General features: G+C 36.5%; 1 long non-coding RNA gene across 1 annotated transcript; it reads left to right on the top strand.

Moving 5' to 3' along the window:
• Positions 1-1986: 1986 nt before the first annotated feature.
• LOC127654219 (uncharacterized) lies at positions 1987-15574 on the top strand. The gene is made up of 3 exons (XR_007971906.1): positions 1987-2254; positions 13810-14230; positions 14994-15574. It is a non-coding gene; the product is annotated as an uncharacterized LOC127654219 (long non-coding RNA).
• The last annotated feature ends 10024 nt before the right edge of the window (positions 15575-25598 follow it).

Raw genomic sequence — 25598 nt, 5'->3', positions numbered from 1 at the left:
GCCGCCGCGAGCCCGTAGATTACGTCACACGCAAGGGGCGTGTCTTCAGTTGAGAATAGTTTGTTCGAGTGGACCAAACTAAAAGGTTATTTAAATAAATATATAAATAAAGCGCAACAGCTGCAGAGAGACAGAATGGCTATAGAAATGTGCCTATCTATATATGTTTTGCATAATCCTATCCATACAAAATAATAAAAAAAAAAACGATGCCAGTAATATTTACCTACTGAACAACTATAGTAATTCACAATTTTGTAAAATAGAGTGACCGTATATGAAAGTGATGAGAAAGGTGTAACTTAATTTATAATGTGCATTTTAGTATGTCACCACAAGGTGGCGCTCCACACCGCATTGAGAGCAGTCCAGTTTTGCCATTAACCCAAAAAGAGATAATCCCATTCTAGATTTCTAGGCTAGCCATATACCTAATTCACAGTAGCGCCATAATTCGATTTTTTTTTTTTTTTAATGGGAATAAAAACGATGTTGGGAGGGATAGACTTACCATCTCTTCTTAGATCACATCTGATTTTCCACAACTCATGTTGTCTGTAGTTTTTGTCTAATGTAGCCTATGTTGTTGGAAAGATATTTTCAAATGTTTCATCAGTGGAACGATTAAAAACAGTTAATGCAGCTGGTGGCCACACCAGATACTGACTGTGGTCAGCATGACATTTCTGTTAAACTTGTTCAGTTTATGTCTTAGTTGTTGAATCGTTTTATGTTCATACAAATCTTTACACATATTAAGTTTGCTGAAAACAAAAGCAGTTGAAAGTGAGAGGACGTTTCTTTTTTTTTTTTTTTTTTTTGCTGAGTTATAAAATAATGACATACCTTGATTAAAATACAAAGTCCAGAGAATACTATTAAAACAGAAAACATAAATTATTAAAAAGAAATTACCAATTGCCCATTGAATATAATGCATGTCTATCGCTCACAGTCTCATTGTCATTCCCGTCAAAAATCAAAGATTTAAGTCTGTTAGTGCTTAAAAGGTTTACTCATTTAATGCAGAATCACATCTCAGACCACACACTTGCCACACCCCCCATTGAGAGCAAGAACCGTTTGTCATGACCACGAGGAGGTTACCCCATGTGACCCATGGGGTTTCGTTTTCAATGTTGATGCGTTTTTGTGCGGGGCGATTGCCAAACTGGATTGCGCAATTAAAGCTCAGGGCCCCCCTGGGCAGTCAAGGGGCCCTGGTAGTCAAAGGCCCCTGGGCACTGGCCCTATTGGCCCGGTCGGTAATCCATCCCTGCCCATAATTAAGCAGGCTTTTTCGTTTTTAAAGCTCAGCTGTGTTCAACTAGATCACAATATATAGCCTAATTGGGCCTTTTCAGGGCCACTCTCTCTGAACAAGTCTTCGCACTGTTTTAAGCAACCATGCAGTATAATGGATTTTTATGAAGGAGAAAACGCTTAACATGAAAATGTTTACAATATTTCCATCTCCACCTCTTATGCTTTTGCCATTGTTTATCACCAATGCAGTTGAAGGATCTTGAAATACCCAGGTTATACTGTCACATCCATCAGCAATTCTTTCGGGGTCCCAGACACAAATTCACAAATCCTACTACGGCGAAGTCGTAATGCATATTTATAAGGTTGACTGACGTTCTCTCACTTTGTCTTTAACCAGCTGCAGGGTTAATTAAGGTTAAGTATATTAATTAGGGTATGTGACTGGACGCTGCAGGCAGGTTACCAAGCAACGTCAGCATGGGTTCATTAATATTCATAAGCAAAGCCTTTGTCATACTAGGGTTCCAGTTTATTCCCATCCCGGATTCATTCAGCATGTGATCGAATGAACCAGCCGGTGGCGCTTCGGCGCAACATGTACAGATATATGATATGTCTACAGCAGCCACATGGATAATTCATTAATAACGCGCACATAGGGTCGCTCTGGCTGAGACAGCATTCATGAAGATTTTCAAAAGGCTTGCGCATGGACGAAGCTCACTGTTCCACCGCATAATATTGTCCGTTTCCTTTCGTCTACGTTTGCGCCAAGGGAGAATGTTGCAAGCTGTCCCTGTGGATATATTGTGTCTTCATGAGGAGTTCAGCGCAAATAAGGGGGCGGTGATGATAATCTGTGAAGAGTGGCAGCAACTTCTCACTACACGGAAACATTTTCCATTCTTCTTCAGGCGGTATGCGCGTTTCTTTCTAAAGAAGCTCCATGGACGAAGGCTGGTGATGAACATGGTGAAAATGACAGGTAAAAAGTGAGACCCTCGTGGTTGGATAGGCTCACCCAGTCCTCACTGGACGCGTCGTGTCGTTGTGTCTCATGTCATAATGTCAACTGATGGGATGATCATGTTACCGAGATATATCTAGGGTCTAATGCAAATGCCATAGATTAACACGAACTAATGCACTTTTAACGTAAAATCACGCAACCCGAAGCAAAACTCCGCACAACTGTGTGTCAGAGGCTGGGACTTTGCGGGCAAGGTGAGTTTTCCTTTTATTCAACTGGCCTACAAAGTCCCAGTTTTCGGCCCATGTAACCTTCTCTTTCAAGGCACCCTGTAGAATGTATGGGTATATATCTAGTGTCATGTTAATAGGCTAATAAATTATTGGAATAGAATTTCATTATGATCGATGATGATTAATTTCAATTATGATTTAGATTTATAATTTTAATTAATATATTTAACAAAAAGCTTAGTCATCTTTAGTCATGAGTATACAATAACTTTTACTGTTTAGGCTTCTCTCATTGCTGATGTTGGACAAAAAGGGCAGTAAAGAGATTTGGATTGAAAAAAGAAAAATCTTTTAGAGTATTATTTTACAATATACAATTTAAAAAGATGATCCACTTTGTCAGTGTAGACTTGTTTCGGCCATCTCATTTATACAATTCTCAATTATAGTAACATCCAGTGAATGTCAAATAAAATATTTGTCTATATTTTTAATTATTACTTATCTGTTTGGCAAAACTACCACCAACTGTTGGCAATATACATATACACATCTCCAAAATAAGGAGATTGCCAACAGTTGTTCATTAAAAGTTGTAAATTAATACTTAGCCTTTTTCAGTTTAGCTCAGGAGGTAGTTGTCACTTTTGTTAGTATTTAAACTTTTTTTTTATTATTATTATTAGGCTACTACTTAAAAATGTAGACTTACTTTGTGAATATTGAAGTGTTATGTCAAATATATGCGCACATATCAAAATAATGAAAATTAAAATATATATATATATATTTTGATATGTGCTTGCAATATGAGCCTTTTTGTTTACTAAAATAAATGAGAGACAGTAATGGCACACTTTAGAAAATAAAGTCTCATTTCATTAGGTATTTTGAATGTTTTGCAAACTTTAAAAGTAATTACATAAACTCTAACTTAAGAACTTTCACAGGAATGGTTCTGAGATCAAGGACAATAAAAATACATCTAAAAGCAAAGTAAATGTGAAATAAACTCAATTAATGTATAGAATTCTCTCTGAATAAATATGATGTCGGATCTGATTAAAGATTTGTCTGTATATGGAGAGGCAGAGGCAAGTTATAGGCAGTTTTCAATAAGGATTATGGGACAGCGACCAAGCACGTCTGATATAGTTTGTCATATAAGCAGTTTTTAAAGTTGCCTGCCAACAGTTTCCCAAAGGATTTGCATATTGTTCTGGCTTAGTTGCACATCTTGTCAGTTGCAGAAGTCTGTAATCATTGTAAACTAAACTCTTCCAGTGCAACACATGAAAGCATTGAATAATAATTAATTAGCCTATACAAGTAGTGAGTAAAAAGGTGTTTTCATTAGATATCGCAAGATTAGTCCCTGTTCAAATACCATAAAATATCAAATTAGCTATTTCACTTCAGTACCTAGGCATTGAAAATGTGTCATTTAAAATATCCTTAATATGACATTTATAAATTACATTTTTAACATTTGAAAATTGTTGATTTCATTATTTCAATATTCCCATTTATCAACGATTGAACCTTGGTCTTGAGAAATCAAGTCATAATAATTGTTATTAATGATAATTTCCCTGAAATGTGCCGTTTACTGGTGAATTAAAACTAAGTTAATGCAATTGATTGTGCCATCACTTTTCCTGAGGTGGTTCATAAGACCGATATTAAAGTGGAAAAGTTCACAGGAGTTTGCATTGAACATCTGCTTTGAATTCTATTAAAATCCCATTTTAAAGTTACAGATAATTACATCTATTTTATTTGCTTAATTTGAATAGAACAAGCAGGGGATGCAAACTTCTCTACAGTGAGAAGAACTCTGCCTGAAGGATCAAAAGGCTGTTTGCAGTGTTGCTTTTTGCATTAAAACGGCTGATGTTTCTAACGTTATAACCTTTAGTTTTGAAAAAATTGACATTTAAGTAATTTAATGCACTCTAATAAAAAGGGTTGGCCCTAGTTCAAGGAGAAGAGGGATATTCTAATCCAGATTGACCTTTAGTTTTGTTTCCTCCTGGACACAGAGACTGTAAATAACTCAGCAAGAAAAGTGAAGGACTTTTAGGGGCAGCTGTGTTATACTGACCCAGTCATAATGCCCCTAAAAATCCTTATTGCTCTTGCAATGCTCTGCGATGAACAGTTCTTAAATCTGTCCTAATACAACCTTTCCCGCAAGATCTGTAATATAGTGATTAGCCTCAAAATGTGTTTTCCTTATGGACATTATACTTTAGAGATAGTGTTTATCGAATCTGAGGGTTGTTTCTATAATTGGTGATGTTACAGGTATTAAAATGTTTCCAATATGCAGTAAAATCCAGATCTTAGCGTATCTGTTAAAGGGATAGTTCACATTATTTACTCACCCTCATGATATCCCAGGTATGTATGACTTTCTTTCTTCACCAGAACACATTTAATGAAAAATAGAAAAATATCTTAGCTCAGGAGCGGTGCATGCACGTGTGACGTAATTGCATTGGCATTTGAAACACACGAGAACTGACACACATGAGTCACAGCTGGAAGAACAGCACTGTTTACAAGTGAGAAGGAGGTAAGCTGTACAAAAGCTTTGTTGATTTTGGTTTAGATATGTATTTATCTATTTCTTTACTTACAATGGTGCATTCGTGTGCTCATCCTGGATGTCTCAACTGAGTGGAGAATGTGAGGTTACGCCCGTAACATGGCAACGCGAATACGTCACATAAAAGACAGCGTGAACTCCACCCTCTCGTGAAACCAAATGGAAGTGATGGATTATAGTTCAAAAGTACTTAAATATTGATATTTTTCACACAAAAAGTGATCATATCACTTTAGAAGACATTCATTTAACAGTTGGTGTTGTATGGACGACGTTTATGCTGACTGTCTCTGATTTTTGGAGCTTCAAAAGCGAAATCACCATTTACTTGCATCTTAAGGACCTACTGAGCTAAGATATTTTAAAATGAATTCTACAGATGAAAGAAAGTCATACACTCATGATATGGAATATCATGAGGGCGAGTAAATAATTCGAGATATTTTATTTTTGGGTGAACTAACCCTTTAAAGGTTGAAAAAGTTGAGAACTGTGACACATTCAAATCAATAACTATCATTTAAAATATGTCTCCTTCTCTCATTCATGTCAATTGTTTTGACACCTTGGCATAGGGCCATAAATTGTCTCACAGGCAAACTAACAACAGCATTTCTCACAATGTATGTGCACTTCGAACTGTCCTTCCACTGAGTAATTTTAGATGGTTCTCATGCTGTTAGTTTCATAGACAGAGAGATAATGAGAGTGACAGTAGCAACAGAACATAAACAGTGAGAAAAGTAGAGGGTGGGAAAGAAAGAAAAATAGTTCAAGCTAGAAAGAAAGATAGCTGATGACTCAGGCTCATACGCTTCATATGGAGGGAGGGAGTGGGGGATGAGGAAGTGAGGGAGGGAGAAATGACTCAGAGCATGTGGAATCTCATATGGCTATCACAGGATTGAGGTTCTCTCTTTCTCCTTTCTGCTGCCTGCCTGTTAATGACTCTGACTGAGGTAAGTGAAGACTACCCACTCTCTGTCAGCACCAACAACCTCTGTCCACAGGGCTGCAGATTGCAATGCCAATCCTCTCTTGATCTACTGGCCCTTTGGAGAGTCTGGCAAATAAATACACTGAACTTTCCATTTTAAGTTGAGAAGCACATCTCACATGTCAAATTTATTCCATATTGGATTAGTTAGCATCTAAAATAGATGTTTTAAATGTCTAAACATTGTACATCTGTGTATATTTTATAGCTTTATACCATCTGAAGAATGTAAAGCAAGATACCTTTAAATATACAGTATATTGAGCATTACAGCCCAATAGCGGGACATGTTATCCCACTAAACGGAGTAAGTTGATCATTTTTGAAAAATGTAACTAAATTTCGAAAAAGTTGGGACAGTATGGAAAATTCCAGAGTTGTGGACTCGAGTACAAACATAACTTGAACTTGGACTTGGACTCGAGTCACAAATTTGATGCTTGTGACTGAACTTGTCATAATCAAAGAAGACTTGTGACTATACTTAGACTTTACAACAGTGATTGCGACTTGATTAGGACTTGAGCCCTCTGACTTGGAAAGACATGATACCTTCTAAAACCAAATATTAGAATTGACCATTGAAAAATCCCAATAAACAATTAATTTGATTTAAAAATTTCCACACTACACATTCAACCAATCAACATCCATGAGAGTAAGACCAAGTTTGAAGATCGCACATTCAAGGATGCCAAAATTATATTAATATCATTCAGATTTAAAGAATACAATATCGAAGGCAACAAAAGCATTGCAACATGTAGAACCTGCGCTTCAAAAATTAAAGATGCTTTATCAAGAACGTCAATTTTGAGAGATATTTGAAAACCCACCGAGAGAGATAAGTTGAGATTATTAATGATTACATGTCAGCTACGGGTCAATAGTATTAACTTACCGTGTTAGCTGGGTTAGCTAGCTGGCTATAGGGATGCGACAATATATCAAATTTGTTTCTATCGCAAACCAAAAAAACTCAACATTATGAAATTTGCAACAAACACTAAATATGTTCACAGGGTTCACACAAGGTCCTTGAAGTGCTTAAAGTGAGCTTTTAGAAATGTAAATACTTAAAATAGCCTTTTTTGTTGAAAAGTGCTTGAGATTAAAAAAGAACATTTCCGTGTAATGTGTCCATCAAAGATGAGATCCAAAGCAAAAATCTGGGCTACAGTGAGGAATTACACTAGAAGTGAATGGGGGCCAATTTCTTTACATTACAATAATAACTTTTTCAAAATTACAGCCACAATACATAAACAATATACGTCTAACATGATTTTAGTGTGATAAAATCACTTACTAACCTTTTCTGTGTAAAGTTATAGACAATTTTACAACTTATTTTATTACGATGTATGGTCAACAAACCCTAAAATGACTGTAAAATTACAATTTAAACAACTTGCTCAAAAAATACACAAGTTAATGTAAGTGCTTTTATAAAGATATAAGGTTAAAATTTCTGCCTTTAAAATGAAATACATTTTTGTTGAAATAAACATTATGCCACAAATGCTTTCGACTGAGCTTAACTTGTAATGAATCCGAATATTCCTTTAAGACACACTTTCAAGCACATCACTAGGCAGACAAATTGAACTGAGATAGATCGGTGCCCTTAGTGAAAATATAAAGTATATCTCACATGAAATTGAACTGGGAAGTGATGAACATACTTTAAAAGCCTTCCTAATATAAATTAATATACACTCACCTAAAGGATTATTAGGAACACCTGTTCAATTTCTCATTAATGCAATTATCTAATCAACCAATCACATGGCAGTTGCTTCAATGCATTTAGGGGTGTGGTCCTGGTCAAGACAATCTCCTGAACTCCAAACTGAATGTCAGAATGGGAAAGAAAGGTGATTTAAGCAATTTTGAGCGTGGCATGGTTGTTGGTGCCAGACGGGCCGGTCTGAGTATTTCACAATCTGCTCAGTTACTGGGATTTTCACGCACAACCATTTCTAGGGTTTACAAAGAATGGTGTGAAAAGGTAAAAACATCCAGTATGCGGCAGTCCTGTGAGCTGAAAATGCCTTGTTGATGCTAGAGGTCAGAGGAGAATGGGCCGACTGATTCAAGCTGATAGAAGAGCAACTTTGCCTGAAATAACCACTCGTTACAACCGAGGTATGCAGCAAAGCATTTGTGAAGCCACAACACGCACAACCTTGAGGCGGATGGGCTACAACAGCAGAAGACCCCACCGGTACCACTCATCTCCACTACAAATAGGAAAAAGAGGCTACAATTTGCAAGAGCTCACCAAAATTGGACAGTTGAAGACTGGAAAAATGTTGCCTGGTCTGATGAGTCTCGATTTCTGTTGAGACATTCAGATGGTAGAGTCAGAATTTGGCGTAAACAGAATGAGAACATGGATCCATCATGCCTTGTTACCACTGTTCTGGCTGGTGGTGGTGGTGTAATGGTGTGGGGGATGTTTTCTTGGCACACTTTAGGCCCCTTAGTGCCAATTGGGCATGGTTTAAATGCCACGGCCTACCTGAGCATTGTTTCTGACCATGTCCATCCCTTTATGGCCACCATGTACCCATCCTCTGATGGCTACTTCCAGCAGGATAATGCACCATGTCACAAAGCTCGAATCATTTCAAATTGGTTTCTTGAACATGACAATGAGTTCACTGTACTAAAATAGCCCCCACAGTCACCAGATCTCAACCCAATAGAGCATCTTTGGGATGTGGTGGAACGGGAGCTTCGTGCCCTGGATGTGCATCCCACAAATCTCCATCAACTGCAAGATGCTATCCTATCAATATGGGCCAACATTTCTAAAGAATGCTTTCAGCACCTTGTTGAATCAATGCCACGTAGAATTAAGGCAGTTCTGAAGGCGAAAGGGGGTCAAACACAGTATTAGTATGGTGTTCCTAATAATCCTTTAGGTGAGTGTATATTTAATATTGTAATTCATACTCAGACTCTAATTTGGGCAAAGAGCACCAATGACTTGTTAAAGACTTAAAGTTAAGGACTTGTGACTTGACTTGGACTTGCCTGTCTTGAATTTGGACTTGACTTGAATGCAAAGACTTACTTGTGACCTGCAAAACAATGACTTGGTCCCACCTCTGAAAAAAGCTAATAAAACAAAAATGAGTGATTTGTAAATTCTATTCACCCTGTGCTATATTGAAAGCACTACAGAAACACAATATTTGATTATTTACATTGTGAATTGAAATCAGATGACTGCAACATGCTCCATAAACAGTTGGGACAGTCAAGTGTTTACTATTGTGTAACATCACCATTTCTTCTAATAACACTTAAAAGCGTTTGGGCACTGAAGACACAAGTGTGTTAAGTTTAACAAGCTGAATGTTTCCCTATTCATCCATTATGCAGGACTTCAGCTGCACAATTGTACGGGGCCTTCATTGCCATATGTTGTGCTTCATTATGCGCCAAACGTTCTCAATCGGAGACATGTCAGTACTGCAGGCAGGTCAATCTAGCAAATGCACTCTCAGCTTACACAGCCATGCACTTGTAACCAGTGCTGTTTGTGGTTTTCCTGCTGGAAAATGCAGGGATGTCCCTGGAAAGATGGCATCTGGGTGGCATTATATGTTGCACCAAAAGTTTTACATATCTTTGTGCATTAATAGTGCACTAACAGATGTGTGAGTTACCTATGCCATGGGCACTGACACGCCGCTGGCCCATACATACACTAGCTTTTGGACCTGACGTTGATAACAGCTTGGATGATCCTTTTTCACTTTGGCCAGGAGAAAACGATGGCTGTTTTTTCCAAAAACTATTTAAAATATGGGATCTTTGGACTGCAAATCACGATTCCACTATTGTACTTTCCATCTCAGATGAGACCAAGCCCAGATAAGTCGGAAACGCTTCTAAATAGTGCTGATGTTTGGCTTCTTCTTTGCATAGTAAAGACTTAAGCCTCCCCATCTGTGGGTGCAGTGGCGAATGGTGTTGACTGACAAAGGTTTACTGAAGTATTCCTGAGCCCATGTCATGATATCCATTACTGACAAATGGCGGTTTTTAGGACAGTGAAGTCTGAGGGATCGGAGATCATGCACATTCAGAAGTGGTTTTCCAGCAGGACAATGCCAAACCAAATACTACCCGGATTACAAGTGCATGGCTGCATAAGCAGAGAGTGCGGATTATAGATAGGCCTGTCTGCAGTCCTGTTTCCAGTTAAGAATGTGAGGCGCATTATGAAGCACACAATATGGCAACGGAGGCCCTGTACAAGTGTGCAGATGAAGACTTGCAAATGGATGAATGGGGGAAAATTCAGCTTGTTAAACTTAAAACAGCCATATGCTTAATAAGTGTTATTAAAAGAAATGGTGATGTTACACAATGGTAAACACTCGACTGTCAAATTGTTTTAGAGCGTGTTGCAATCATCTTATTTGAATTGACTGTATATTAAAGCAATAACAACAACAGCAACAGCAACTAAATTCACAAGGTAAAACATCAAATAATGTGTTGATGTATTGCTTTAAATAAATCAAAGGGTGAACAGAATTTACACTCCTTTTTGTTTTTAGAAGCGTTTTCCAGACTTTCCCAACTTTTTTTGGAGTTGTAGTAAAACAATTATGAAACACAATACAATTCATTAAACAGCAAAAAAGTAAAAGCTAAGTATTAACAAATAACAACTATTGTTGTAATTAAATAAATGGCATATTAATACAATTTAAAAAACATGTGACTATTTTCTACCAATAACAATGCCCCGATTAAATTTTTTTTTTTTTAACACAGAAACTTATGTGGGCGTCTGCCCAACACAAATGCAGGCGATAAACCTGATTAAAACGGTGTTTGTTCTTTTACGTTCTGAGGGGGGTTGATGAGTCACCAGTTGAATTGGACACACCCTATCAACAAGTGTCAACTCCAAACAGCTCCTTGGGTGCTGCAGTAATGTGGGTGTGGGATAAAAAAAAAAGCTGGTCCACATGTAACAACCAAGAGACAATGTGCAAACAAAATGTAGAAAGGCAAGAGCAATGCAGCACACCGACCCACCTCCCACCACTCTTCAATGCCCTCCAAACTAAACTTACCCGACTTGATTTCTCCAGCCACCTTCCAATATAAAAGTTTGAAAATGCATATTTAAACACCATCCAGAGAAAAAATAGACATTTTGTAAAGGCAAAGGAAAGGATTATTTAAATATGTCTTGCAGTGCAATATTTCTCTCATTTACTGTGTCATTGTTTTTCATCCATTTAAAATCAACAGTAAACTCTATTTAGACAGCATCATACAGTTTTAAGTTTAAGAACTAACATGAAAGAGCATTATAATTATGAACAAGTCTTGTGCATATAGTAGGCGTTTCTCATTGAGACTGAATAGAAGGGAGGAGGGATGGTTAAATAAACAGCTCACTGAAATCCCAGTCTGTTCTTTTGACAAAACTGTTTTATGCTAAATAGTCAGAGTGAAGGTCATTGTATGGAGTATATGTGGCACTTCCCATGAATAGGGTACAAAAGTCTCTTAAACACTTTAAAAAAACTCTTAAGATTTCGAAAAGTCAACCTGATCGTCAACCTCAGGAGGTCAAACTAAATATTACATGAGCTGTTTTATTTTCTATTCTTTCTATGTTAAATGCAGGTAAAAAACTAAAAATAAAATAAAAACCTATTGCTCACTTGAAGCTATCTAGCTGGGGGTCAAATATTGGTTTGCAGTTCTTGATGAATTTATATTTCCCATAAGTTATAAGAAAATATATTTGTTTGATCACTTTTCTTAATAACTTGCATAGCAGGGTTGAGTCGTTGAGCTTGCAATTGCAGTCAAAACTACAATTTGTGCAAAAAAGAAAAAAAGAAAACAAAAACATATTTTTTTTTACATAATTTCATCCCTCCTTAGTAAAGGGTGTTAAAGTTGATGCTGCTTCTTGGGTGTAGATTTAAGGAATGTTTTTATAATGGGGAAAAAGAATGTGGTAACAGGGTTGTGCACTAAAATGATAAATTGAAATTAGTAAATATTTTTTTCTACAATAAATTGAATATGAATTCAACAGATTGTCAAAATAATGATATTGTTGTTTGTTGTATAAAACTGAAATAGTCAAGACCACTTGGGAAAGGTGGGACAGGCAAAAATGACTATTTTAAGGGAGGATACAGCCATTTAATCTTAAAACTGTCTACTCTTCATGCTAGGTTATTTTTATTTTTAGATAATAGTTTATTTAACATCTAAGAGTTCTTACAACAAAAACATTGGATTTGCTTTAAAAAAGTAACAGCACTCTAAAATGTACCCTATGTGGCGATTTGATTCTGTTCTGTTATAATATTGAATATTCTCACTGTAGATTGTAATTTATATAATTTTATATCATTAATATAATTTTCCTCCAGTTTCTCATGGCAACTAATTTAATTGTTGGATTTAAAAGGCCATTATTTAAAGCAGTACTATGTGTATTATTAGTCTTTATTTTTTCTTTGAACCAATAATATACTGTTTTTTTAAATTACATTTTATTTTCTCTCAAATACTCCTCAGATTGTGCTATTTAACAGATTTCTGCACATTTTCTTTTCATCTAGGTTTGTTTGTTTTTGTAATGTTATTCACATATCAACTTTATCTAACATAGAAAAACAATGAAAAATATGAATGCTGCAATATGGAAATTCTGTACCACAATGGAATAGTAATGCAGTCATGCATGCAGTTGCACATAACTATTTCTATGGAAAGGGCAAGAAACAGTTAGAATGAGTAATAGTGAGGATTCATATCGCAATTGTAATTGTTTGGATTATAATTTGAGTTATATAATTTCATACATATTATATAATATTTAATATAATATAATTTAAGTCTACAAATGTATAAATTCATAAAAGAAACATGAATTAAAGGACATTTGATACTTAAATGGATAGTTCAGCCCAAAATGAAAATTCTCTCATCATTTACTCACCCTCCTGGCATCCCTGGCATTTCTTCTGCAGAACACAGATTTTTAGAAGAATTTTTCAGCTTTGTAGGTCTTTACAATGCAAGTGAATGTGTGCCACATTTTTTAAGCTCCAATATCCAAATAAGGGGAGCATAAAAGTAATCAATATGACTGAAATGATTAAATCCATGTGTTCAGACATAGGTGTGGGAGAGAAACAGATCAATATTTAAGTCTTTAAATATTAAGTCTATATATATATATATATATATATATATATATATAAATTCTTCTCCCTGGGGTGATAAAATATTGGGGAAAAGAGACATAAATATTGATCTGTTTCTCACCCGCACCTATCATATCGCTTGTGAAGATATAACCATCAGTCGTCTGGATTACTTTTATGTTGCCCTTATGTGAATTTTGGAGCTTATAAATTGTGGCACCCATTCACTTGCATTGTATGGACCTACAGAGCTGAGATATTCTTCTAAAAATAATTGTTTTCGTTCAGCAGAGAAGTCATACACATCCAGGATGGTATGAGGGTGAGTAAATTATGAGAATTTTCATTTTTGGGTGAACTAACTTTAAGTCCTTTTTTACTCTAAATATCCACTATCCACAACTAAACAGGCACCACATGTGACTTTCAGTTGCAAAAGTTAAAGTGGAGATTTATAGTAAAAAAAGGACTTACAGAGCTGAGATAATCTTCTAAAAATCTTTGTTTGTGTTCTGCAGAAGAAAGAAAGTCACACATATCTGGGATGCCATGAGGGTGAGTAAATGATGACAGAATTGCAATTTTGGGGTAAACTATCCCTTTAAGTAGATACAATAACTAAACCTTACCACTTCTAATTATAATTTGTATGTAAATGACTAATATAGAAAGAACTAACAGAATTTTCACAGGGGCTTGTCTGACATTGTATTATCTGTGTTCTGTAAGTGTTGTGTTTTGAAATGTTGTCTGTGAGCAGAACAGATTGGGCCTCCATCCAAGGTGTTAGTATTCTGTGCCAAGGAGTACAGAATCAGCAACTTTAGAAGTAAAGAGTGAGTTTACAGGCCCGTGCAGTGAACCTACAAAGACTCAACAGTACTGAATTATGGGCCCCACCGCAGAGCTGCGTGAGGAGAACCTTCACTATACTCTAAGGTCATTACATTTGGAAATATCTTACTGATGTAAATAAACCAGGCAAACAAGATAAGTTATCCAGGCCAGCTGCAATTAAAGACTTTAAATCAACAGACATTAATTTTCATGCAAAATTTTTTTTGCCATTTGAATATGCTGGTCTTTAGTCTTATGCTTTGTATCAAATTCACAATCAAGACCTTGAAGGTTTGTTGAGATTTGCGTGGGTGATGATTGATTGTTCCAGGAAGGTGAGTGGAAGGTTTCCTGAAAGTTAAGAATCCTTGACCTATAACCCGTTCACCCACTCACTATGACTGGTCTTCGTCCTTAACATGCATATATTCAAACAGTAAGACACATCAAATTGAAAAATAAAAATCACAAAAATGCACAAAATGCCTCTCCCACTCTCTCGTCCTATGCTCACCGAAGAGTACGACTCCCAAAATAGGAAATTGCCACATGTATACAAAAAAAAAATAACATCTCTCAATAGACAAACTAGGGGCCTGGTTTGAACAGCAGACTATAAGCTTCTTTATTCATGTAACCATTGTACCTGAAGTTACAATTTTTTCTTTGTAAACTTTGGCATACTTTATATACTGATCAAAAGATTTATTTTTTGATTGACGGCAGTTGATTTAAGATTACTAGTGTTATAGTGACTTTCAACTATCTACTTTAACCTGTTAACAGTCTTTCTCTCTCTCTCTCTCTCTCTCTCTCTCTCGTGTGTGTGTGTGTGTGTGTGTGTGTGTGTGTGCCACATTAACAGAGGTACAAACATCTTCAGTCCCAAAGAGGGCATGCACATGACATAAAGCCTGAGGTGAAATTCGTATCAGGCATCAGGGAAACTCCAATGAGTGGACTGTTTGTGTCACAGTATATTAACCACATAAAAGGGGTTTTGGCATTTCATATATTAAAGGTATAACCAATCCATACATTAATAATCACAGATAAAATGTTTCTCTGATCTGTAAGCATTCCAGTGTTCAAGTCGACACATGGAGTCTGCATGGTTGTGTAGGACTAAGTTCTTTAAAAGCATGTAAAATTGAATTGATATCAGTGACGTCACCTGGCATCACAAGATCCTTCAGTTCTCAGAAATTGCCCCTGGTAATTGACATACTGCCAAACCAACCATTTAAATTCAAGCCTTTCTGTTGAGAGTGAAGATAAAAAGAAATGGATTTATGGCAACAGAAAGTGCAGCTTTAATGATCTTCTATGTGTGTGATAATATTTACTGTATCTGAATTTGCTTGCGTCAGTTATTCAAATGTCCCTGTGACATTTATTCATATTGTCTGTAGAATTTGATAAAACTTGTAATAAAAATAATTTGCATGCACACTGCATCATGTGTCCTAATGTTAATTTCATATGGTTGCATAACATTTGCATGAAAATATATACTGTACATTTCCTATATTGTTCTAAACCAACATTATTATCTTATATGATTCTAAGATATTCCTCAGTGTATGTAGAGGTGTTCAACTTGAAAATAATAAATGTTATTAAATTGTTATCTATTCATGTTATAACCAGCCCATTGATTATATCAATCTCTTAACAATCTTTTTGTAAATGTAAGCTAACAAACATCGCTTATCACATGCTCACAAATGTCAGCTAAATATAGCTGACATTTATTACTATTAACTAGGGCTATGAACTGCCACAGATCTCCCGATATTACAATTATATTTACTGTAGTTGTTGATTCGATATGTATTGTGATTTTTAAAGTACTGTGATTCTGCTGGGTTGCTCAGCGATTACTGATGCTGGCTACCAAACCTGGAGTCATGAGTTTGAATCCAGGGTGTGCTGAGTGACTCCAGCCAGGTTTCCCTTAGCAACAAAATTGGCCCAGTTGCTAAGGAGGGTAAAGTCACATGAGGTAACCTCCTCCTGGTTGTGATTAGTGGTTCTCACTCTCAATGGGGTGCGGAGAGTAGCATGAGCCTCCACATGCTGGGAGTCCCAACGGTGTCATGTACAACGAGCCACGTGACAAGATCCACAGACTGACGGTCTCAGAAGCAGAGGCAATTGTGTCTTGTCCTTCGACACCCAGATTGAGGTGAATAACAATGTCATCACGAGGCCCTACTAAGTAGTGGGAATTGGGCATTCATAATTGGGGATAAAAAAATAATAAATAAAAACAATTACTGTGATTCAGCAAGAACTGCAATTTGATGTTTTAAAATATTTAGCAGTGTTACATCTAAAATTTTCTCAGAAAGAAATATTTGTTGAAGAACAGTTGTTTCTGTCACGACAATTGTTTCACTCTGTGATACAGAATTTGCAGATATGGATGTGCAACTCCAATATTCATAACTGACAAGTCGGTGTGTTGTCTGAGCTATTGGTCGACAAGTCAGTGTTAAGGAACCCATTATTAATGAGGCTTCATTATGTCCATTTTACCCGATCCGACGTGTTTAAGGATATACGGATGCTAAACACTGACCTTAAACAGAGTAACTAACAGATATTCAACAATTAAATAGGCCAAATAACTATAACCTCTTATCCCACAAAACTATCAAATGTAAGAAACACAAAAAGCTCCTACAGAGCAGCACAAAAACTCTTGTGTGAAACCCGGATGCAGAATGTAACCAGAGCACTTGAAATCGCAGGCCAATCCTTCCTCCACATTCAAAAGCACAGTATTGTTAGATTATAAACATTGCGGGGGCACAACATCTAGTTCGTGGTATCCATCAGTTTGAGGAGGAGGATTTCAGATATAACAATTCTCGTAGCTCGTAGCATGAAACCGGCATATCTGCAAAACTGAGCAATTTAAATGTTAGACAAGACTACCTTTACATGGACACCAGAAAGATGCTAATTGCGAGAAAGTGGTTTATTTGTTAGAAAACAGCGTTCCGGTTTACATGCACTGTAGAAGCAGCATTCTCTGTACTCCGTACAGCATAGTCAATAAGCAGCTTTCTCCACAGCAACGTAATTTTCCTTGTGTAAATAACAAACAGGGAAACCGAGGAAGACTTTGCTATTTTATTCTCCATTGTTTCACTTTTTTTCCCAGATATTCCACAGCTGTTGCTGTGTTTGTTTTCTTCTCTTTCTATAAGGACCTGCCATTGAATTGCACTGCAATAGTAAGGTTTCCCTCTTATGTAAAACTACAGGATTTCCCAAGAACATATTTGAACTTGAGGAACAGTCGATATTTTACATAGGTGTGTATAAACGGGTATAGTTTATAGTGTATGTGATTTTTCCACTGTACTCCCAGAAATGTTGAATTATATCCGCTGTGTTCACTTGTTGGCAGTGACGTGCGGTGATGTCTTAAAGAGGCTAGGCACTGAGTTATGAAAGCCAGATTACCTGATTTATTGTTTAAGCTAATAATACGTAATAACAGTGAACGTTACACACAAGCGCAGCATATCAAGAAATGTACAAATCAGGATGTATATAGTGTACTCTCTCTCTCTCTCTCTCTCACGCACACACACACACACACACACAAAAGCGCGTAAACAGTGAACGTTACGCACAAGCGCGGCATATCAAGAAATGTACAAATCAGGATGTATATAGTGTACTCTCTCTCTCTCTCTCTCTCTCACACACACACACACACACACACACACACACACACACACACACACACACACACACACACACACACACACACACACACACACACACACACACACACACACAAGCGCACAGCCACATAGCCAATCTTTTCTTACATACCAATCAGTTTGAAATGATTGGATAATTTTTGGGCCCTTTTGCTGTACTAGTCCATCTAAGGCTGGCGTAGACCTCCCTCTTGCAATTAACTCATATTTGGAATTAAAATCGAGCTTGGAAAAATTTCTTAATTTCGTGATTACGGCCGGTGCTGTCATTTTGATTTTGAATTTGGCGGGGATTAGGCATGTACGCTAGCTGTGGTGTAATGACGTTAGCTACGCAAATGTCCAGGAATATCTTGATTTTAATTGGTCCATGTCTGATACGTAACGGAGATGATTACGGGCATAACATATTTACGTCAAAAGGCACAGCAGATTTGTGCTTTTTGCCGTACGTGTTAAAGAATACAGGATCGAAGTGCGCATGGGTTTTCCGCTTGTCGTCTGCAATGAATGGACCGTAAAAGCACTGCTTATTCTACCATTTGTTTTTAGTTGATTATGCGTAACTGCTACATTTGTCATCATAACGTCTAAACAATAGGAATAACACACATATTGCATATATAAATCACAAGAATAAAAAGTAAAAATATAAACACAAGTTTATTATTTAATAAACATTTTATTTTTGAATTTTGGCAGGGTAGGCAGTGCCTAGTTTGCCTACCCAGACCGCACGTCAGTGGTTGTTGGGCTCCATTCTATGACGTTTGGTACCCCGGTCTATTCCACGCATGTGCACTCTACAAACACCCATCTGAATGGCACTTGTGCATTTACTTTGCCACATTAATCCATGTTTTCCAAAAGAAACTTAGACACTGTTTACACCTATAGTATTAAAATGCGTCTCGGGTGATCCAACCACATGTGTTCAGGTGAGACACATCGCTGTTTACACCTGGTCACTTAAATTCGCCTCCTGTGACCACTTGTGATTGAATTTGGAGGGGAGGGACTCCTACGTGATGTATAACGACATACGTCAATCACTAAGTCAGTGTGTAACTGTATGACATTAAAGTGCAACCAAGTAAGAGAAGACAAAAAAAATTAAATGGTGCACTGTTTCTCACATATGAAGCTCAAGTTTAATCTAAGCACAAACGCAATATTTTGAGATGAATTATCCATTATTATAGTGGATTACCTGTATTAACCTGAGCTTCAGATGTTTGTGCTTCTCTTAAGTGTCCTACATGTTGAGATCAGACACTCTAAAGAAGATCTGTGAAGTTCTCATGCTTGTGTAAGAATCCGATTTTTGAAATTTTCTGATCTGACTTTTTTTCTTGCAAAGCCACTTGTAACTGGCAAAGTTTGAACGCTTGTTTTAGCACATCAGCTGATTGACAGGTGAGGGACGGTACTTCGCTACTGCTGGGAAACATTCTGAATGTTTTAGCATTTACACCTCAAATGCGATGCAGTCACGTTTCGTCAAAAAAACCCGTTTTAGACCCCGCTTAAACCTGTACAGTATTTAGCAATGACCACTTGTGATTGGATCACCAAAAACACATCTTAATACTAGGTGTAAACGGGGTCCTAGGTGTGTTAAACCACTTTCTCTTAATCCCTTAAATGGCATAAGGAAATCAGCATTATAGTTTACATGATGTTTCAGAACGGAGATTTCTTCAAAACCCTGGAATAAACTGTTTCCTTAAGTGTATGTAAATGTGGTCAAAGACACAGTAAGCAAGTTACATGTCAAACACCAAGACATTGGCTTATAATATCACATGTGAGCAAGCTGATTGGCTAACTGATATCAGCTTGCTGTAGAGTTACCATGCTTGAACTTCAGTCAATTAATATGTTAAAAAAATCTTTCTCTGTATTATTTCTAGAACGTTTTAGCCAATTTTTGGCAGAAAGTTGTCTTCACCTTAACAGTCTAACTTTCAAAAGCACTGACAGAATCAGTGTATTTTTTCCCTTTCAAATAATAGGGAACAGCATGTTTTTCTGGAATGTAGTTGAGTCAAAAATGAATAGTATTATTGGAATGTAGTGGAGAAATTTAAAAGTTTCCCCAACATAAAATACTTTGAATTAACAATCAGTATCTACAGATACTTGGCAAATGTACTTGATACTTGAAAAAGTGCAGTAATAAAGTAAAATAAAATAAGCGTAAAGGTTTTTCCCCGAAGCAGACAGAGATGATGCTGAATGCTTCACTGCGAAAATAACATTGTTCTGTCTATGTGTGTGTGTGTGTTAAGGCCTCTCAGATTAATTTGAAAACATGGAAGTTAATAGATTTACTAAAGTGGTAGAGGGCCACCCAAGCTCAGCTCTGCATCAGTACAGCAAGAGAAATGTAAAACACTGTTGGATCCTTTCTTTGTTTATGTTTGGGTACAGTGAGACACTTCAGATGACACTGACTGTGCTCACTTTCAAAGAGAGAGAAACGTTTCAGAAGCAAAGACTACTGATACATAATAATTTAATATTATAGACATAGACTACCGTTCATAATGCAAACATTAACAATTTATCATTAGGTAGGATACACTCTGTCCAACACTGTCAACAGACCTGAACATACACACATTCATCACACAGCTAGAGTAATTCTAAACTAGAACCTTTTTCTGACACTAATTAATACAGATTTGTCAGTGTCTTTTTACAGTATATGTGCAATAAACATCTTTCAGGACCTCTTAAAGACTGCCAGCAACCACACATAAGCACTAATCTAAAGTATTATGATCAATATGAAGACTGATCTCTGGCTTAAAGTAAGAATGCAGCACATCACATTTGAACTGATGTTTTCTCTGTGTACAACAAAGCTGTATTAAGGTATGTGTACGCATTTTTGTAAGATGCTAAAATGATAAATCCTTTAAAAAATATATAAAATGAATGAAAACATTTGCCAAACAAATGTAGCAGGCTGCATTCTGCAGTCAGTCTCCCATGACCCTTTTCAAGTTAATTTATGTGGATTCCTCAGGTTCACTTAGAAACAGACCATACAACAGTTTACACTTATCAGAAATACATTCTAAGCACAACACTTCTGCACTGAGGAAGGATTCTCTGCTGTTTTCTTCATCAAGAAAATGTATGAAGCTCATTGAAATTCCATAAAGCTTAAACGTGCAGCCAAATACATTGTGCAGGACACACGTCCTCCATTAGACAGTCTAATTTTCATAACATACATCCATACTACACATCAAATAAAGTAAAGATATTACATTGGAAAATGAGGTGCTACATTTGTAAAATATGGTGCTAGTTTATTATTGTATATAATTGCTCTTTTATATATATATATATATATATATATATATATATATATATATATATATATATATTTATTATTTTTTTTTCAATTTCTAAAACATTTTCTGTTATACCATAAAGTTAAAATTTAACATAAAACAAAAAGTACCCCAAAAGTATATAACTGATATATAAATAAGAAGAAACATTTCTAACAATTTTTTATAAAATGTGATAAAATGTGATGGGTTACGAAGGCCAAGGAAATGTCTAATTATAGTTTATATTTTTTTAACAGTTATACATGAAATGTTGTGTTAAATATTATAATCTCAAAACACATTTAAAAAAATTAGGAATGTTGGATGATAGTAATAAATCTTATATTATAGAAATATAGGAAATTATACGTTTGGTGGTAACGTATCAAATGTCTTAACAATTTTGCACACACATGATGAGGGTGCACAGACCAGTTGTCACTACCATTCTATGTTGTTTGTAGATGAACTATAAGGAGATGTTCCATTATACTCAATTCCAGATGTTTATGCAAGTAGTTATAACTTGCAAGATTTGACTTATATGATAGTCGTAGAATTACCATATACAATGTTATCAAGATGAACTGTTTTTTGCACAATGTTATCTTGCTTATCAAGTAAAATAATGTGGGTTTCATGTTTTTCTTCTTTCTAGTTGGAAATTTAACTTAATTCACAGTAAGAAAAGATTGATATCGAAGATCAGTCATGAAGTTAACAGCATTAGACAAAGTAGGAAAATGAACAAATAGTGCTTTGTATCCTATTATGGGGGAGAGAAAATCATTTTTATCCGTACCTCTTCTAGTCACACAATATCGAATGTAATATTCTCCTTTAAAATCGGGATAAAACACAGGGCATATTGTGCTTGTGTAATGTTGTTGAATGCAGACACAAACAATGAAAACTATCAAACGATTTAATAGACACCTACAAAAAAGGGGACCCATATACAAGAATAAGCAGTTGAACCAATACGGAGTTCCAGTAGAGTTCGAAACCGAAGACAGCTGCTTCATCAAAGGTATTTGTGAACTGTGAATATAATGGTGCATAGCCAGTCTCTCTCTCAGATTTGAATCTCTTTTGTTAGATTACGTCAATATTTGAACTGTGTATGAAGAAAAATAACTTGTCAGTCACCATGATTTTGACAATCTTAGAAGCTGGTCAGGTATAAATGAACCATATAGATCTTATTCACGCTAGCGCCATATTTGATTTTTAATGGGAATGAAAACGAGGCTGTGAGTAACAGACTTACCATCTCTTCAATGGCATAAACAGTATAAAGCTGTAAAAAGCTTCTTGATCACATCTGATTTTCCACGACATGTTGTCTGGAGTTCTTTGTATAATGAATGTTTTGGACAGATATGTTGATCAATGGTTTGTCTGTGGAATGATCCAAAAACACTTTAAACTGCAGCACAGCCCATTGAAGAGACTGTAAGTTGTCATTCCCATTAAAAATCAAAGATGGTGCTGCCGTGAATAGGTCTATTGACTGCGGAATGTTGTTGCAATGACGTCACAACCAGCCCAGTTTGCTGAACTGAAAATGAAAAGTTGTAGGGTCAAACACACTAAAGTGTTCAAAGTGGTCCAGGAGCTACTGTACTACCATTGCGCCCTTTCCATGAACTAGGCATCTAAACTCAGGTTGCTCAGTGGGGCCTGTCCCTGTAGATATAATGTCACGTAATAAGGATAAAAGCGTTTGCTGAATGACAACTTGTTATACTTGTATACTTCACATAAATACGAATATGAACATTATACTTCACATACATTTAATAACATAACAGATAAAAAAAAAAGAAAATACATTTAGTTTTACAACAGTAATACCAGTCTTAAATCCATTAAATACCATAGTAAACACATATAGGACCCACATACTGTATGCATTCTAGGGGTAGTGATGCAAAAAAAAAAAAGACATATATGTGAAAAAAGTCATTTTTAATGGTCAAAGAGACTTTTATTGAGGAATACCTGGAGTGTCAGATGAAAAGGTCAATTTATGTATAAAAAAAAAAAGAAGAAAATTAGACAGCTGGGTAATTTTTGACCCACGTAAGCATTTTGGGGATATATTTTTTTTATACGAAACAAGTGTGTAAAAGAACAAACCAGTGCTGTGAGGGTATGAAGCAGCATTTCCACTGGGCAACATAAAACTTGTTGACCAGACACTTGTACGCTGCACACAAAGACCACACCATGAACTACGGTACAAAAGCCTGTTACAAAAGTCTGCTTCATAAGAGTATGAAATTGCTGCTATTGCTGTGCTCTTCAGCAATGTTCCTCCCTGAAGACATTAATGGGGTCTTGAGGATCATTCAACTCCTCTCTACTAGATACTTTTTCCGCTGACTGTGAGCATGGAGCAGCCGTTTTTGCCAGTCTCTAATAATAGCTAGTTAGTGCACAACAGTCAGATGGTTTTGAAATACATGACAAATGCCTGGGGGCCATTCTGGGGCCAGCACATTAACACACATCAGACAATCAACATTCAGGAGAGAAGGCAGAGGAAATCTAATTGCAGAGAGACAGAGAGGGAACTAACAAGAGACAGCCAAAAACACATTAAAAGTGAGACAAACAGTGAAAGAGAGCAGGGGTTGTGTGTGTGGTCATGTACTGTATTAGTGGTAAAAAGGAAAAAGTGATTGAGAGAGAACAAGAGAGAGGTGCTTGACTATTCAAACATCAGAAAACACCTGTGACTTTCCCTTAGAAGAGACAAAAAGCTCTTCTGGTCTAATAATACAACAGGCAGCCAAACCAATTAAACCCCCAACATCTCTTACAAGAACTTTTGTTTAAATGAGAGACATTGTAGACTAAAGGGCATGTTAGTTTTTCGCGTACCGCTACGCAAATTCCGTCGTCTTTTTTAAGGCCAAAGTATGCTTCAGTTTTCCATGTGACGCTACATCTTGCGCACAGTGTGTGTGATGCAAATTTTGTCATTAGCAAAGTAAGTGTGAAATGTCTGCATGCAGCCAAGTTATTTAGACACACGGACATCAGCATTTGTGTGCGTCGTCTGCACATGTGCCAGCCGTTGACTGTCCTAAAGATTTTCATTATTGTGAAATGCATACGTGGGCTCGTGGTCTAAAGAGTATATTTTGAAAGGCTGAGTGCTCGATCGTGGGTGAGACTGGATGGCACACGGACAAGCAAAGTGTACTCTAGTCTTTACTTGATATTATTTGTAAACATGGTGTAGATGGATGTCTTTGTCTATTGCGCTGTGTCTAGCTGTTTTTTCATCATCTTGTGCATAAGCGCCACCTTTTAAGCCACTGCATGCATCAAGTTAAAATCAACTTTTAAAAAAATGGCTCTCGAGACACCTACATTTTGTTTCATTTATTGTGCTGTGTCTTAAAATAGTTGTACGCCATGCAGTTAATGGAATAGAATGCAGATATTTCAAGATGGGCTTTTAAAAGTTCTTCTGTTAACTTGACACTTCATCTTATAAACTTTTTTATAGACGTCCATCTAGCACGTTTACATAGAAAAACAGCACAGACAAATGTAAAAACATGTTCAGTGTAAACTGCCCTTAACAGGAGATGAGAATGCTGACTCTACAAATGACTAAGTTAAAGAATATTTCCTCCATGTTAAATAGATACTTGGGTAGCCTACTGAACCAAAATAAATGGGGCAGGTTTAACAGTGTTCTTAAGGATTTAACCACATTTAACCACAGAACTCGACCAATAAGTCATCAAAGAAAAAAGCAGCTATTCAATAAATAACTGATCTAGCATTAGTTCCCAAACCAGATCATTTAGACTGTCCTGGGAAAATAGTCAAGATTTCCAGCACATAGCCCAAAATGGGTCAGTGCTGGGGGGTCTCTCTGCCATCCTGGCAAGGGTATGTAAATCACAAGAAGTTCAACATTTCAGAAGACTGGGCCTATTAATACCAGACCTCCACCACATCACAGAGCCATCAGTGGGCCAACAGATTGCAGGCTTGTCAGGAGCACATACCAAAACTATTACAGATCAAGAGTTGGTCAGTTGAGTTTCTCCCATTTGGGTCATTTCCTCACGCAGGCATTGTGTTCCCTCCTACATGTTTAACTCCTTATGGAGTAATGCTAACCAAGCTGACCACATATGACAACAAACATTTCCCTGCATTACAGGATCAAAAAATGATTTGCAAATATACAGAACTATTACAACCATATAATAATCATGTTTATATTTTAGCATCTCAGCTTTGTGTGCTCTATGCTGTTTTTTTCCTTTGCTGAAATAATTTGCTTTTGCCAGTTTATCGAGTGGTTTGTCAAGATCTTCATCTGCAAAGCAAATCAGAAAGGTCTCA

The sequence above is a fragment of the Xyrauchen texanus genome, chromosome 13 (assembly GCF_025860055.1).
Source record: "Xyrauchen texanus isolate HMW12.3.18 chromosome 13, RBS_HiC_50CHRs, whole genome shotgun sequence".
Taxonomy (NCBI): Eukaryota; Metazoa; Chordata; class Actinopteri; order Cypriniformes; family Catostomidae; genus Xyrauchen; species Xyrauchen texanus.
This window is presented reverse-complemented; position numbering and strand designations above follow the sequence as displayed.